General features: G+C 56.6%; 1 long non-coding RNA gene and 1 pseudogene across 1 annotated transcript; both read left to right on the forward strand.

Moving 5' to 3' along the window:
• Window positions 1-9,028: 9,028 nt before the first annotated feature.
• Window positions 9,029-9,708, forward strand: LOC118662521 (annotated as a pseudogene).
• A 1,595-nt stretch (window positions 9,709-11,303) lies between these two features.
• Window positions 11,304-14,648, forward strand: LOC118662434. The gene is made up of 3 exons (XR_004969770.1): window positions 11,304-11,621; window positions 13,421-14,364; window positions 14,494-14,648. It is a non-coding gene; the product is annotated as an uncharacterized LOC118662434 (long non-coding RNA).
• The last annotated feature ends 1,694 nt before the right edge of the window (window positions 14,649-16,342 follow it).

Below are 16,342 nucleotides of genomic sequence, written 5' to 3' on the forward strand. Positions count from 1 at the left end.
TCATTAAGATGGGTGAGGTGGTCCTGGTCAGTGTGCCAAGTGGTAAGAGCATTAGCCTGTGCACCAAAGGGTTTCAGATTCGATTCCCGGTCAAGGTCACATGTCTGGGTTGCAGATTCGATCTCCCACCTGGTAGGGGCTCCTGCGGGAGGCATCCAATGGAGGTTTCTCTGTCTCTCTCTCTCTGTCTCCCACTGTTCCACTCTCTCTAAAAATCAATGGAAAAAATATCTTTGGGTGAAGATTAACAACAACAACAACAAAAAGATGGGGCAAGGTGACCTCTAGTCCTTCCCAGGTGAGACCAGCCCTGGATGGACACTCCCTTCCCCCTGCGGCTCCAGGATGAAGTCAGCCCTCGCCCCTAACTGGGGTGCTACCTCCCAGGGAAGCCAGCACAGCCCTGCCTCGGGGTCCCCTCCAGGTCAGCACAGCCAGAAGGGAAAAGGAAACATCTGAAATGAAATAGAAAACCGCTTCCTCCCCCCATCATGGATGGCTGGGCATCCCTCACCCCTGCCTCCCAGCCTGCTCAATGCCCTCCCCACCCATCCGCCAAGCTGCTCCTGAGCTGACCTCAGGACCCCCAAATTCCAAGCCTGCACACTGGGATGAGAGAGCGCCTGCTCAGCTGGCGCACACACTTCGGCCTCTGCTCACCACCAGCTTTGTGTGCCCAGCAGGCCAGCGCTCAAGTACAGCGACCCTCGCCCACCCCAGGGCCTCCGCTCCTGCTGTCTCCTGCACCTGGAATGCCCGCCCTGCGCCCTTACCCAGTGACTCTCTGTCCCTCAGCCCTCACTCCCAGCCCTGCCCCGGGAGAGGACCCACTTAGAGCCCTGCTGCTGTCCACACCCCTGCGCTGTTTGTCTGTCCCTCCCCCCTTCCTCTGCTCCATGTCTGTCCCCCTTGGTGTCCTGGTTCTGCAGGCTCGAGGCCAGCCTGGCCAGGCTGCGGTCCTCACCAGCTGTGTGATTGGGGTCACTCACTCCTCTGAGTGTCAGTTTGCACCTGAAGAACCTACTGATAGAGCTTAGCAGACTGAGCAACACAGAGCAGCCCCAGGCGCTCCCTTTGTCAGCATTATTGTCCTAAGAAGGGTAGGAGGGTAGCCAACACCGGAGAGGCAGAGAGGCAGAGAGGCCGCTGGCGAAGGGTGCAGGGCTGGCGGACCGGACCGAGAGGGGCTCTGGCTTTCTGCTGCATTTTCTGCGAGGGTGTGGGCTGGAGCTGCCCAGAGCTGACAGACCCCGGGAGAGGTCAGCTGGAGGAGAGGTCATGCTGGCCTGGGAGAGGGCATTTTCCCAGGGTGTGGGGTGTAGCGCAGTGACTGACCGTCACCATAGGCTCAGGTAGCGCTGGAGGGGGAATCCAGGGTGAGGAACTGGAGGGGCCCAGGACCTTGGCCAAGGCCTTGGGAAAAGGGGATGTCCTGCCCAGGGGGTCAGTGGTGGAAGGAGCTGGAAGGAGGAACCTTCCCACCTGGTGTGACCACCTCACCTCACATCACTGACCCTGCCAGGGTCCAGGGCTGCTCTGAGCCCCTGCCCTGGGTCACGTCAGCGCTGTGCCATCAGGATGGCAGGGAGGCCTCAAGAACCAGGTTTACCGGCTACAGTTGCTACAGGCAGCCGTGTGGGGCTCTAGTCCCTCCTCCCCTGAGGGTCCTGGTGCCTGGGTGGTTTTGAAAACCAGAGACTGGAGGTCTTATCAGATCACAGGTTTTCCTGAGGAAGGAAGGGTGGGTGTGGGCCTATGGGTTGGAGTGCCTGCTCTGGGCGTGCCTGGCCTGGTGGAGGGCACATACGCTGCCCATCCCCCCCTAGGGGACCCCAGCCCAAGACCCAGCCCCACCGTGGACAAACAGACCCCAAAAGCTGGAGAGACCTGGTAGGCAGGAGCTCAAATGCCAGGAATCCCTTGCGGGGGGGCGGGGGGGGGGGGCACTCCATGAAACCATGGGCAAATTCTAGCATTTCTGAGAGACTCCATGGTGCCATCAGAGCCTCAGGGGACCGATGACCAGCGAAAACCACAGGGTGCCCACTGGCATCGCACTTAGCTTCACCTGAAACCACATGCTCAAGTGTTCAAAGCCTCCTCGTTTGCAATAACCACAAACTGGAAGAACCCACATACCCATCACCACAGTGCAGGCGAATGAAGTGTGGCCTGCCACCCGTGGAATATCACAGCCGCTACTATGAGCCACATGGACTCCCGGCGCCATGCAGACACCACAGTGTGTCACGGGCGGGGGGGTGGGGGGGAGGAACAGAGCTGCTTCCAAGACAGACAAGCCCAGAGGAGTTAATAGGATCAAACAGTGACGGCCTTTGGATGTGGGCCCAGGGGGCCTCCAGGGCTGGCGGTGCTCCTGGTTTCTTATCTGGGTGCTGGTGACAAGACAAGTTCAGTTTAGGATGCTCACTGAGCATGTTCCTAATGGGTGTGCACTCTTCCATATGTACGTGGTCTTCAATCCAGTTACACAAAACCCTCCACTGACCCTCCTGGAGGGAGGCGAGTGTCCTGGGGTCCTCTGCTTCCCTCCAGCATCTCCAGGACCCTCGTGCAGGGAGCAGGCTGATGGGGTTGGCAGGGGGCGGGGAGGGCAGCAGACAGCAGCCCCTGGTGAGGCTCTGGGGCCCTTCCTACCTGTGGGGACTGAGGCTGGAGCAGGCACAGGCCAGGCTGACTGCCCAGGGCTGCCTCAGCCTCTCTCTAAATTAGGCCAGAGGAGCCACAGGGTGGGATCCGCAGCCAAGCAGATGAGGCCAGGCGGATGCGCTCACCCTGCTGGAGCCTGGCCTGCTGGCCTTGGAGCCAGCAGACAAGACTGCCCACCACCCACTGGGCCAGGAGGGCCTCCCGCCCCCTCCCTCTGGCCTCGACCCCTTCCTCTACCCCTTCCTCTTCCAGAGGCCCTGGGGTTATTTTTAACTCAGCTGAGCTGCCTGCACAGAAGGTGGACAAAGGGGGGCCAGCAGCTGCCTTCCTGTCCCCCCCCTCCTGGGGTCCAGGCTTTCTGGGGGGACTGGTCATTCTTGACACTAGAGGGGAAAGAGCACTCCATCCCACATGTAGAGACATACACAGAAGCCACACAGATCCCCAGGACTCAGACACACGCCCGGTACAGATTCTAACACACTCGTTGGCAGGCGCGGGCAACATGCCAGACACGCAGATTCAGAAGATACGCAGACAGACATGCACTCAGCCCTCCCCAGGCACCTAGCCCTGGAGACACACAACACACGGGCAGACACACACCCACAGATGCCCAAAGGCCACCAGCTGGGGCGATAGGAGGACCCTCAGGTCCTGTTCATAGATTGATGTGGGGAAGGGCTCACAGTTGGAGATACTCAGCCCCCTCTGTCCTGCTCCCCAAGAACCAGTGAAATTTCCCTGCAGCCCACATGGGGGTCCCTCAGCTTCCTTCCCACCTAAGACCCCCATGATGAGGGGCAGGGCTAGAGCTGAACTGAGTCCCACCCCTCTCCCTCACATGCTCACTCACAGGCTCAGGACTGGAAACCCGGGGAGAGACGGGGAGGCAGTTTATGGAGAGGTGCCTCCGGGCATGCCCTTCCTTTCCCTGCACCCCACTTCCCCTCTCCTCCCCCAGCCTTTGTTTGGTGGAGCAGCTAGCCCCCACCCCACTGCCCTGGAAAAACCCCAGGTTCTGGGCTGGGGCCTCTGTCCCCTGCATCCGGGCCCAGGGGGTGGAGGGAGCTGGGCAGTGGAGGGAGCTCAGGACCCAGTGGTAAGGGCGGCCGGCTGACGTCCAACTCCCCTCCACACCCACACCCACACATCCACCCTGGAGGCCCCAGGGATGGAGGAGGGTGGGGAGCCGGCCTGGAGGACAGGACATCCTCTTGGCAGGACACAGGACGCCAGGCCGGAGGTTCCAGCCCCAGTCAAGGCCACAGGGGGAAAAGGTCAGTGGGGCCTGGGGCTTACCACTTCCAAGATGGACCAGCCCCCCAGCCAGCCTAAGTGACTGAGCAATGACTTAGAGGACAGCAAAGCCAGTGCCAATGAGATACCCTGACCCCCCCGAGGCCCCACCTTGGCCAGCCAGGGTGTGGAGCACCCACACACTCACCCTAGTGGCACCAGCCCCAGGAGAGCATGGGAGAGACACGGTCACACAACCTGGGGAACCTCCACTCATAGGCTTGCCTTCACCTCCCGCTTGGGAGCCCGCTCCTCAGGTGAATCCTGGGCACCCTGCTCTAGGGGGTAGGCCTCAGCCTGGCCTTGGCCCTCCCTCGCTCAGGACAGGAACCCAGGGACAGTCTAGGGGGGAAGGCCATGGGGACCCCTTGCTCCTGCACCTCTCCTATGGAGAGCCACAGAGCCTGGCCTTTCCTGGGCCAGGACCACTGGCCAAGACTAGCTGACCATGTGCTCACTGGTCTGGGAGTGAGGGTCCAGGAGATGCTTGAAGGCTGCAGGCAGAGGACTTCCTGCGGTTGCCACACCCGGGCAGCCAGGTGCTCGGCTGGTGACTGCTGGCTCCAGACCAGAGCACCCTGCGTGCTCGGGGCGACTGCAGAGTCCCTCCCTCCTCCCACACCAGTCTCATGGCCAACACAAATGCCCGCTGGTCATTTGCTAGAGCTTCTGCTGACCTGTTCTAGTGACCTGCGCAGGAAGTAATGTCTCACCTAAAACAGCCTGTGAAAATGAACCACCTCAGCACACAGCCCAAGTCTGGATTTGCCTCTGTTCGCCTAAAGTTGAAATTACCAAAGGGAATGGTAAGCATAGTTAGTTACCACACAACCATCAAGTCCACTCCCGGGTGCCCACCCAAGAGAATGGCACCTCCGCCAAGAAGCCAACCACCCAAACCCAGCCCTCCCTCCTCCCAGCCCTCCCTCCTCCCTGTCACCTCATGTGTTTTATGGCTCCTCCCAGGCTTTATGTCAGGGGTCCTCAAACTACGGCCCGCAGGCCACATGCAAATACAAATATTGTATTTGTTCCCGTTTTGTTTTTTTTACTTCAAAATAAGATATGTGCAGTGTGCATAGGAATTTTTTTTTAATTAAGTCTTTATTGTTCAGATTATTACATTTGTTCCTCTTTTTTCCCCCCATAACTCCCCTCCTCCCAGTTCCCGCCCCACCCTCCGCCCTCACTCCCCACCCACTGTCCTCATCCATAGGTGCACGATTTTTGTCCAGTCTCTTCCCGCATCTCCCACACCCCTTTCCCCCCCAAGAATGGTCAGTCCATTCCCTTTCTATGTCTCTGATTCTATTATGATCACCAGATTATTTATTCACTTGATTCTTAGATTCACTTGTTGATAGATGCATGTTTGTTGTTCATAATTTGTATCTTTACCTTTTTCTTCTTTTTCCTCTTCTTAAAGGATACCTTTCAGCATTTCATATAATCCTGGTTTGGTGGTGATGAACTCCTTTAGCTTTTCCTTATCTGTGAAGCTCTTTATCTGACCTTCAGTTCTGAATGATAGCTTTGCTGGATAAAGTAATCTTGGTTGTAGGTTCTTGGTATTCATCACTTTGAATATTTCTTGCCATTCCCTTCTGGCCTGCAAAGTTTCTGTTGAGAAATCAGCTGACAAGTCGTATGGGTATTCCCTTGTAGGTAAATGAGTTTCTTTCTCTTGCTGCTTTTAAGATTCTCTGTTTGTCTTTTGCTCTTGGCATTTTAATTATGATGTGTCTTGGTGTGGTCCTCTTTGGATTCCTTTTGTTTGGGGTTCTCTGCGCTTCCTGGACCTGTAAGTCTATTTCTTTCACCAGATGGGGGAAGTTTTCTGTCATTATTTCTTCAAAGAGGTTTTCAATATCTTGCTCTCTCTCATCTTCTGGCACCCCTATAATTCTGATGTTGGTATGCTTGAAGCTGTCCCAGAGGCTCCTTACACTATCTTCGTATTTTCGGATTCTTTTTTCATTTTGCTTTTCTGGTTGGGTGTTTTTTGCTTCTTCGCATTTCAAATCTTTGCCTTGATTCTTGCGCTCCTCTGGTCTGCTGTTGGGAGTCTGTATAGTATTCGTTATTTCAGTCCGTGTATGCTTAATTTCTTGTTGATTCTTTATCATAACATCGAGGGTCTCATTAGTTTTCTTGAGGATCTCACTACATTTATCGGCGGCTTCTAGACAGTTCTTAAGAGACCTTAAAAGTGTGGTTCTGAACTCAATATCCTCCATTGACAGTTTTGTCCTGTTTCTTTGTCTCCGCATTTTTTATGCTTTCTTGGTGCACCCCCTAGTGGTCTTTGTGCGCAGTCTTGTTGTAGTTAAGCCTTGATTGTTGTCGGCAATACCGGGGGTGATTTGACCTCCAGGCTAACTGGCTATGAGAGTCCGCTGTGTCTGCAGTGGGAGAGCTTCTGTGCTGGATCTCTAGGGTGGTGCTAATCTAGTGTTTGCCTGAGGCTATCCGGCAAATGGCTCTGCACAGGGCTTGGGTGGGGCGGGTCCCCGGGGATCTACAGGGCGGGCCGGAGGGAGTAGTTATGGCTGCTCTCAGTTCTGTCCCTAGGGGCTCTGCCTCACAGAGTCCCAGCAACCGCTGCAAACCTCGGAGAGAAAGCTGCCTTCGAGTTCCGACCGAAGCCAGACAGTCCCGCTTCTCCCGTGTGAGTCTGGGTCCCTAGAGATTCGCCTGGATCTGGAGCTCAGAATCTGAAACTCCCTCCTGATTGAAAACAAAAACCGTGCCCTCCACCTGCTCCGGGGTGCACTCCGCACCTTAGTATTTCACTTCAGCACTGCGCCTCCTCTGAGTCTGGGTATGATATTCTCTTTCCTCCTAGTTGTAGAATTTCCACTCAGCCAGCCTTCCTGTGGTTCTGGATGATGTCCGTTCCGTCTTTTAGTTGTTTTTTGAAGTGGTTGTTCGAGGCAGCAATCTCCGGCGTTAACCTATGCTGCCATCTTGGTTTCTCCAGGAATTTGTTCATAGTTTTTTTTTTAAACTATAGTCCGGCCCTCCAACAATCTGAGGGACAGTGAACTGGCCCCGTTTAAAAAGTTTGAGGACCCCTGCTTTATGTCTTCTTAAAAATCAAGCTTTGTTGAAGTATAATTTACATACAATGAATTCACCAATTTCAAACATATAATTTGAAGAGTTTTGACAAATGTATAAGTTATGTAATCACCCCTCTTGTGACACAGACCACTCCTATCACCCCAAAAGCTGCGGAGTCGAGACGCTCATCCTCTGGGCCAGGGGTGGGCAAACTTTTTGACTCGAGGGCCACAATGGGTTCTTAAACTGGACCGGAGGGCCGGAACAAAAGCATGGATGGAGTGTTTGTGTGAACTAATATAAATTCAAAGTAAACATCATTACATAAAAGGGTACGGTCTCTTTTTTTCAATAGTTTTATTCATTTCAAATGGGCCGGATCCGCCCGCGGGCCATAGTTTGCCCACGGCTGCCCTGGGCACTGCCGACGCCAGGTGTGCTGTCACAAGGGGTCTTTTCCAGGACTTCCCATGCGTGAAGCCGCACAGTGCCTGGTTGCCAGAAGGCCGTTGCAATGCACTCTTTGTGAGTAGTTTGCTCCTTTTCTTTTCATCCTGTAGCGGCCCCCAGTCTGTTGGTCCATTCGCCAGGGGATGGACACGGGTGTTTCCCACCTGGAGCCGTCAGGACTCCTGCAGCTGGCACAGGTTTTAGGGCAGCTCTGGGTGTGAGTGTCCACATCTTTGGGGTAAATCCTAGCAGTGGGGTTGCTGGGTCATCCATTGTGCTTCATGTTTTCTAAATCTTTTTACATGTTTGTCTTCGGTCTCCCCACCACTGTAAGTTCCCCAAGGGTAGGTCCTCACCTGTGTTGCTTGTTGCCATGACCACAGCCCAACAGGATGTCCCAAATAGCTTCTATTTTTTATATATTTAAGGCCCGTCACCTATGTCGAGGTGCAGGGGGGTTCCCATATAGGTGCTGCTCCTAAGTGGGACATGCACAGGTGGTCTGGACCATCCGCTTGAGGCTTGCGCCAGTACCTTCTGGTCAGACACTTTCACAGAGACAGCACCGAGATCTGAGCTTAGCAGGAGAAATTACACACAGACAAACAGGTTAGATGCAAGCACACAGGGGGTTTATTTACCAGTTCCTGACGGGTCTCAGATGCTGGGAAGGATCCACCCACCTTGCTGACACACACAAAGGGGTAGACGGCGCCTTTGGCTGCTGGCTCTTTCCTCGGTCGACAGTTAATTGGGCAGAGTTTCGTGCTGGGAACCGAGACATGAGCACACACAGGTCCTCACGCTCTGGCGACAGGAGAGCTGTGCACTGCTGGGTCGATCAGACTATCTGATTATATACCCCTCTGTAGGCGTGGTCTTTGTTGGTGTGTGTGTTATCCTCGGCTGCCATGTGTGGATCCACCCGGGGTCTGCTAATCTATGGGTGTGTACAGGCTTTGGGCGTTCCCATCAGATAGGTTGTTTACCAGTACTAGTTGGGTTACAAGGGTGAATTCTTGGGTCTTATACAGTATTCCTATATCTAACATTAGGTACTATAATAATGACTATAACGGTACACACAGGGTTACACGTTTTAAGTCTTACATTCTAAGGTCCTACCATTAAGTACCATAATGATTACTATAACACAGGATTCCTCATGGAGATATATTCTTGACAGATATCTGTCCACTGGTGAATGAGTGAAGGGTGGTGGTGTGGACTTGGGTGATACTGATGGGGAACTGAGGTAGCGAGGTGATGAGCAGAATGGGGATGCTGGGGAGGTGCTGCCGTGATGGACATGGGCATCTGTAATGGTGAAGGCTGGGAGGCCTCCTTTGTCCCTTTTTGGAGATTTCAGGTACCAATGTTACCCAAGAGCTGCCTGAGTCAGAGAGGGCTCCTCCCCTCCTTGGCTCTTGTCACACCTACGAGAAAGAATTCAGATGAGTGACAGAAAGCAGTGTTGAAGCAAGGCGAGTGAATTTATTAAGAACACACTCAGCAGATTCCAGGTTGGCTGCAGCCTCGGCTTCCAATGGGGGAGGGGCGGCAGGGGGTTCTCATTGGATCTCTGAAATACCCAGGCCTCTTCCACCACAGCCAGCCAGGGCGGGGGCGGGGCCATGGCCAGTTGACCTTCAACATGGAGGCCGTGGGCATTGGGAAGGGGGATGCTCTGCCCTCACCCACACTGCAGCCTTCTCCACTCTCCCCTCTCCCCCCAACAGTTCCGCCCCATGCCTCTGCCCTTGGGAGAAGGGGAATATGTCCTGGCGCTGAAGCAGGAACTGCAAGGAGCCATGAGGCAGCTCCCCTACTTCATCCGGCCAGCTGTGCCCAGGGGAGGTGTGGAGCGTTACTCAGACAAATATCAGATGTCAGGGCCGACTGACAGTGCCATCGACTGGAACCCTGATTGGCGATGTCTGCCCCAGGAGCTAAGGATCCTAGTGAGGAAGCTACAGGAGCGGACCACCGTTCTACTTCCAAAGAGACCCTCCAAGACCACAGAATATAGAGGAAGCAATACAGAGACTGGAGACCCTGGAGAAGGAGGTGGAAGAAGCAACTTCAGAGGAAGCTGAGGAGGAGGAGAAGGAAGAGGAGTACGATGAAGAACACGGAGAGGGAACTGGTTACATCAGGTCATATTTCGACAATGGAGAGGACTTTGGGGTTGACAGTGATGACAATGTGGATGAGGCTATCTACTGAGTAGGGACCCTAAACAGCACCTTGGACCTTCTCATCTTTCTGATTTAGGTACAGAGAGGCACTGTCCCTATTACTTGGTTTTGTGGACAAGATCTTTCGCTCAGTGTCCAGACAACCTGTTCAGTCTATGGAGACGGAAACGGAGAATGGCGACAGACGGCTCTTTCCGACCCTTCCCCTCCCTCTACCTCGTGTCACTTCTGAGATCTTGGCGAAAAAGCAGAGGGCCAGTGTCTACTTGTATGAAAGGGGGAAAAGAGGTTGAAAGAAGAACTGGAATTGTTAGCCTGAGAGAGCTGTACACATGCCCTTACCCACTTTCTATAGTTCTTTGTGGGGATAACTGGGGGTGGGAGCAGTTAGGAGGGGTAAGGCCAGTTTTATATTTTTAAGTAAAAACAATTTTTTATCTGTCAAAAAAAAAATACACTCAGCATAAAGCACAAGCCGGCAACTCAGCTAGTCTGAGTGCCCTGCTTGGTAGGGGTTCAAGGATTATATACTTTTTAGCCCTATAGGTTTCAAGGTCCCCCTTTTATTTTTTATTTTTTTAATATATTTTATTGATTTTTTACAGAGAGGAAGGGAGAGGGACAGAGAGTCAGAAACATCGATGAGAGAAATATCGATCAGCTGCCTCCTGCACACCTCCTACTGGGGATGTGCCCGAAACCAAGGCACATGCCCTTGACCGGAATCAAACCTGGGACCCTTCAGTCCGCAGGCCGACGCTCTACCCACTGAGCCAAACCGGCTAGGGCCAAGGTCCCCCTTTTAGACTGTTGCAGCTTTCCCCAGAATTTAGAGAACATCTGGTGATTTTACTGTGGCAAGTCCTAAGACTGCTTGACTTCTTTGTTCAGTGGGTGAGATAAACTCCCCCATTTTTTTCCCTTCTCCTCCTCTTGCCCTAGCAGCTGTCCATCCTGCCTAACATTCTCCCCTCAAGTGATACCATCCAAATGCTTTTGGAGTGTTTATTTGTCCTCAGACTTCACCTGTCCTTGGGTGTAGCTGGCAGAAGTGGCATTAAGTGGGTCTTTGTTCTCTTTCCCAGGCCAGGGTGATGGAAGCTATGTATTATCAGGTTAGGGAGGAGGGTATAAACCATTTGCTCTCAAGTGCCCTTGTTTGGGGAAAGATAAGGTCTTTCGATTCACAAGCTGGCTGCAAGTTCCCCCAAACTGTTTAGCCTTGTTAAATTTTCTTATCTCAGTTTCCTCAGTCGCTTGCCCAGGAATTTTCCTAGCTGCTTACTCTCCTGCCTCACCAACATTCTACACTCACTGGGAGACATCATGTGGGCCCCTCTTCAAATGCCTCCTCCTCTTTACCTTGGAGACATGCAGCCACCCACTCCGTCACATCTCGGAGCACACTGTCCTGAAAACCCACACCTACTTGGAAATGGTTTCCACCTTCTCTCTCTGTGGCCACAGCCCTCAGCTTGCCCAGAGCTGTGGCACCTCACCAAAGCCCCCAGCTCCAGGAACAACCCTTTTTTCTCCCAACACGCAGCCTTCCCCTCTCTTTGGCTTCCTTCTTACCCAGTTTAGATTTCATTTTTTTCTTTCAAAAATACAGGAAGTATGAGCATTTCTGCCCTCTCATGGCATCACTTGGAGAAACCCCAACCACCCACTTTCTCCTGCCAATACCTAAGCCACTGCTCACTGCCGGGAAAGTCACCCCAGGAAGACTGGTGCCACCAGAAGGCCTCCCCTGGAGTGGACCCTCGACACCCCAGGTCCCCCATGTTCCTCCAGGGCCACTCTGCAGTGCTGCTCCCACACCTGGAAGCGAGGGCGACCTGTGTGGGCACAGCTCTTCTGCCTTCTGGAGCCTTCCCTCCAGCCTTAACACTCCCCACCAGCTCTTCCGCCAGGAGGCAGTGATTTCTCTGAAATGCAAACGTGAGTCTGGAACTTTCTTGCTAAAAGTCTTTCTGGTTTCTGAGAAGTAGCTTTCTTTCAACTTGCTCACCCATCTACAAAGCCTTACCCCATCTGCAGCCTCATTCCTGCCCACCCCCCTCGCTGCCCCCAGCTTCCAGCCTGGTTCTTATTCCTCCAAGAGGCCACGTTCCCTTCTTCGCCAGCGCCTCCCCCGGGGTCAGGCCGCCTCTCCACAATCTAATTTAAGGCCTAATTCCTACCCATCGTTCTGTTCTCAGCTACTGGCCCCTCTCCTGCCCTCCCCACCTCCAGGTTGAGGGCTGCTGGGTTTGTTTCCTGAAAAGCCCTCCCTTGGGTAAGACCCTGCTTATGCTCAGCAAGCACCCTGGGGAGGGACAGACACTGGTGCTCAGCCCAGGCTGGCCCCGCGGCAGGCTTCAGTGACTGTGATTCTTGTTGGGATGGCAAAGGGAGAGAATGGAGGGTCAGACAGTTCAGGTCATCTGTGCAGGGAATGACTGAGGGAGAAAGGACTACCTTCATCCTGCCCTCCTGTGTCCATGGCAGGAGACCAGCCCAGGCCCAGGAGGGGTCAGCTGGGCAGGGCCCAGCCTGAGGGATCAGGAGGTTCCTGCCCTGTGTAGGTCCCAAGGCACCCCTGGGACTTTCCAGGGGACTGTGCCCGCTGAACCCAGACTTTGCTGGGGGAGTGGGCAGGGCACAGGCATTTCCTGCCAGGCCTCCCTCCTCCCCACCCCAGGCAGTGGCCCTGCTGCTTCCTCCCCCACCGGACCTGGGGCTTTCCACACAGCCCAGGCTGCTATTTTTAGCTGAGGGAGAGGGACCAAATCCTGGCCCCACTGCCTCACCCGCAGGAGCCTGGGCAAAACGAGGGCTGGGGTTGGGCCCCAGAGGCTGCGGACACAGTCGCCTGGCAGCCCCTTCCTTTCTCCCACTCAAGTCCCCACCCCCTACACACCTGGGCAGCCAAGGTGGTGAGCACAAGGCCTCCTGTGGGGTGGGCCCAGGGCCTGGGTGGGCTACTGCCCACTTCCTGCAGCCTCACCCCTGCACTTCAAAGACCTGTGGTCACTCCTCAGCTCCCACGCAGCCAGCAGAGGGGCCGGGTGAGCACCAGCTCCTGGCAGCTGAGTCGGCTCCAGCAGCTTCAAAGCAGCCAGGGTGGGCAGCCCTGCGGTCAGCGTGGGTCTCCAGCAGGGTGGAGGCCTGAAGGGGGCGTAATGGGCTCTCTCCTTTGCTTCCTCCTCCCCCCTCACAGACTTCCTGGGTGGGCTCAGACCCAAAGCCCAGATACTTTCCTGGTCCCCAGAGCCTGTCCTGGTGCAGGGGCCCCTTGGGGTGGTGATGTTTTCTCATCTGCATGATGTGGGGGTCCACGTGGGGTCACCCTGGAGTGCACCCCATTAGAGAAACCACAGGAGCCAAGGTGGGGCACCCCTCCTGGCCCTCAGGTCCCAGGCTGGGGTGAGGCTTCCTTTTCTTCCCTTTACCTCCTCCCCTCTCTCTCCACTCTTTTTTGCCTGAAGACCTGGGGCAGCCGGGAGGGGCAGGGACAGGGGAAAGAAGGGCTTGCCTGTCTGGGCCCGCCCTGGAGTGACCCGGCTCCCACCCGCCGCGGAGGTGGGCTGGACCTCGCGCCAGATCCCCAGCGGTGGGGGCGCAGGGCTGAGAGCAGCCGCCCAGAGCTCGGCCGACGCTGAGAACAGAGCGTGCCTGTGAGCCAGGGGGTGGGGGAGGGAGCTTTCAGGGTCCCCTGGGGTCGGCTCCGGGACAGTTGCCGTTTTTAATCTGTGCAGGAGACGTAGAAGGAGCCGCGACGGCTGTAACCTAGATCCGCTCAGCGCAAGTTCGGGAGGTGCCGGCGGTGGGGTCCAAGGACAGCGGCTCCTCCAGCTGGGACCCCCGCGGGGCAGAGGGGATCCTGGCCCTTCGTCCTGTCCCCGTCGAGGTCCGCGGTGGCCTTGCAGAGTCCCTCCCCGTCCGCGACGGCTCTCCCCTCACCCCAGCCCCCACCCCATCCACCCTGCGCAGCCGCAGGGCCCCGGCTCCCCCGACTCAGGGTCAAGCAGGAGCCCCACTCCTGAGCCTCAAACCCTGCGCCAGGCAGCTGTCAGCCCACGCCGCCGGGCAGGCAGGCCTGGAGGTCACCCCCTCCCCCCACATCTGCCCTACGGGACCCCCACCCACCGCTTTCCCCTTTCGGGGTGACGGCCGACCCGGGTACTAGGAGGGGCTACGCAGAAATGCCCGCCCCGCCCCTGGCCGGAGGCTCCAGGCCCCCTCCCGTCTCCCCAGGGCCGCCGTGCGATCTGCCCCCTCGGTGACACCTTCCACCTTCCACGCGGCCGCACCATCTTCTCAAAAAAGTGGATGGTTCCACAACGTGGAGGGACCAGGAGAGGTGCGCCCCCCTCGCCCGCCCCCTGGGGAGTCAGAGCGTTGCCAGGAGAGGCTCCTCCGGGAACGCGGGCTCGCAATGGGCGCTGCCGGCTCGGGCTGGGCGCCTGTCTGGACCCTGGACGGCGCCCCTTTCCCTCCCCAACGCGGGTGTTTGGAGTCCCACACGGGCGAGGAACGCGGCGGACCCCGAGACCGGACTTTCTGGCGGAGGGGCGCCCACCCTTTGCGTGCGCTCCTCCCTTCCTCTCACCCCTCTCCACACCAGAGCCGGGGCTGCTGTCTGAGATCCAGGCCGTGGTTTCTAGATGGCCACCACCCAGCGCCTGGCGCGGTCGCACAGGTGAGGGGTCTCCAAGGGGCAGGGAGCAAAAAGTGGGGCGGATCGCCTGCCGCGCGCGGGAAGGGCTTCTGGTGCCGGCCTTGTCAGCAGGTCGGGATCAGTCAACATGCATTAAACTATGGACCACAGGTACAAAAAGCACCAGCTGATCCGTTTGCGGCTGGACCAGCACCCACGCAGGACTCAGGCCAGCACGCGCTTTTGGAAAAGCAATTCCACCAGATCTCCTGGCCTTGGGCACACACACCCCTTCCGTTCCGGCAGGCACCAGGGGGGCTCATGGCAGCTGGGGTGCAAATAATAAAATGACCACCCTAGTCAGGACTTACGTTGTGGGCGTTTGTAGGCAAAAAGGAAAGGTGTGAAAGGGCACATCAGGACATTTCTGGGTGCCAGGGAGGGCCCGAGAAAGGACCGCTAACTTTATATCCTGTCTCACTGCATGTTGAAGAACAAAACAAGAATTAAGCACTCACCAGCCACCAAACCTGTGCCGGGTGTTACAGTGGTAGCAGGGATAAGGCCCGGCTGTGAGGCTGCCCAGCCAGGTGTGGCAGCAGGGGTGGCAGGGACCCTTCCCAGTTCATGCATGGGGTTCTAGGACCATCCCAGGAGCCTGCCATGGCATGCACTGGAGTCTGTGAAAACGGTACACCGCCCAGGGGACGGAGCTCAGGGAACTCAGCCCCCATCAGACCAGCTGCAGGGCCCTTGACCCCAACCCGGACTTGACCCTGACGATGGATGCACAGTGTGAGGAGAAGCTGAGCCCGGCCTGCAGGGAGGCAGGAAGAGGGCCTGGGCACGTACCACTCCCCCACCAACCCAACATCCTTGAGGGCGCTGGGTAATTCTGTGATTCCAGATGTTCAGCAGCTGTCGTGGCCATTTCCGCCCCTTCTCTGACCCCACATCCGTCAGGAAGCGTCCCCTCCTGTCCTCAGGCTCTGAGCCAGCCCCCATCTTCCCAGCTCCCGGTTTCCTGAGCAGAGGCGTTTGAGCAGGCTCAGCTCCTGTCCCCAGCCCTGGCCCGGCTCCTGGAGCCTGGGCCGCTGTGGTCAGACCTCCTCTGCCAGGGGCCGATCCTGCCCAGCCCATCCAGCTGCTAGGACTGGTTTTCTCTCTCTCCATTCCTTCTCCAAGGTCGGCTTTGCAGTCTGCAGCATCAATCTGGGCCTCCAGGGGGACTGAGCAGAGCTGGCCTGGAGGGAGGGTGGGGAGAAGGCCAGAGGTCATAGAGCCCAGCAGGCTCTGTGGAGGTGGGTGCATACTTAGGTGTCTGCCTGCAGACACTGGGGGTGGGGGTTGGGGGGGGGGGTTGCCTCCTGGAACTGAGAACTGACGATTGCGGACATAGCCTCACCTTCTTGGAGCAGAAGAGGTCACTGCAGCTGGTCCGGTCTGGAGGCTCTTCTGGTGGGGACAGTGGGAGGAGGGCTCCCTTCCTGTCACATGCTTCCTGTCCAACAGAGCTGGTGGTTCTGGGGCACTCAGGCTCCCATGGGTATGGGTTGGGGTGGGGCGGGGGGGCTGGTCAGGGGTCAGGCCAGACACAGGTCAAGGGCTCCAGGGGACCAGCAGCTCCAGCCTGCTGACTTCTGCCCCTCAGAATCCAACCCCTGCACCTCCCCACCTCCCCACCCTGCTCTTCCTGGGGAACCAAGGGCAGGTGGGCTTGGCTGAAGGAAGCCAGCAGGGAGACTGCCCCAGGAGGACAAGACTTCTGGGGGGTCAGAACAAAATGTGGCGCATCCCACACACTGTGTGGGCGATGCTCCAGGATCCCCCACATCTGCCCGGTCTGGCTGAGGATGCAATTAGCCCTCTGCTCTGTTGGGGTTACTCCTCTGGTCTCACAAAACGAGCCTGGAGCCTCTGGGTCAGCACTGGGCCTCCCCAGGCACCCGAGTTTATGAAAGAGGTTCCTGGAGAGTAAATGCCCTGCCCTCTCCCAAGGATTACACCTCCCCTCTAACCA

Source organism: Myotis myotis, unplaced genomic scaffold (assembly GCF_014108235.1).
Source record: "Myotis myotis isolate mMyoMyo1 unplaced genomic scaffold, mMyoMyo1.p scaffold_m19_p_9, whole genome shotgun sequence".
NCBI classification, from domain to species: domain Eukaryota; kingdom Metazoa; phylum Chordata; class Mammalia; order Chiroptera; family Vespertilionidae; genus Myotis; species Myotis myotis.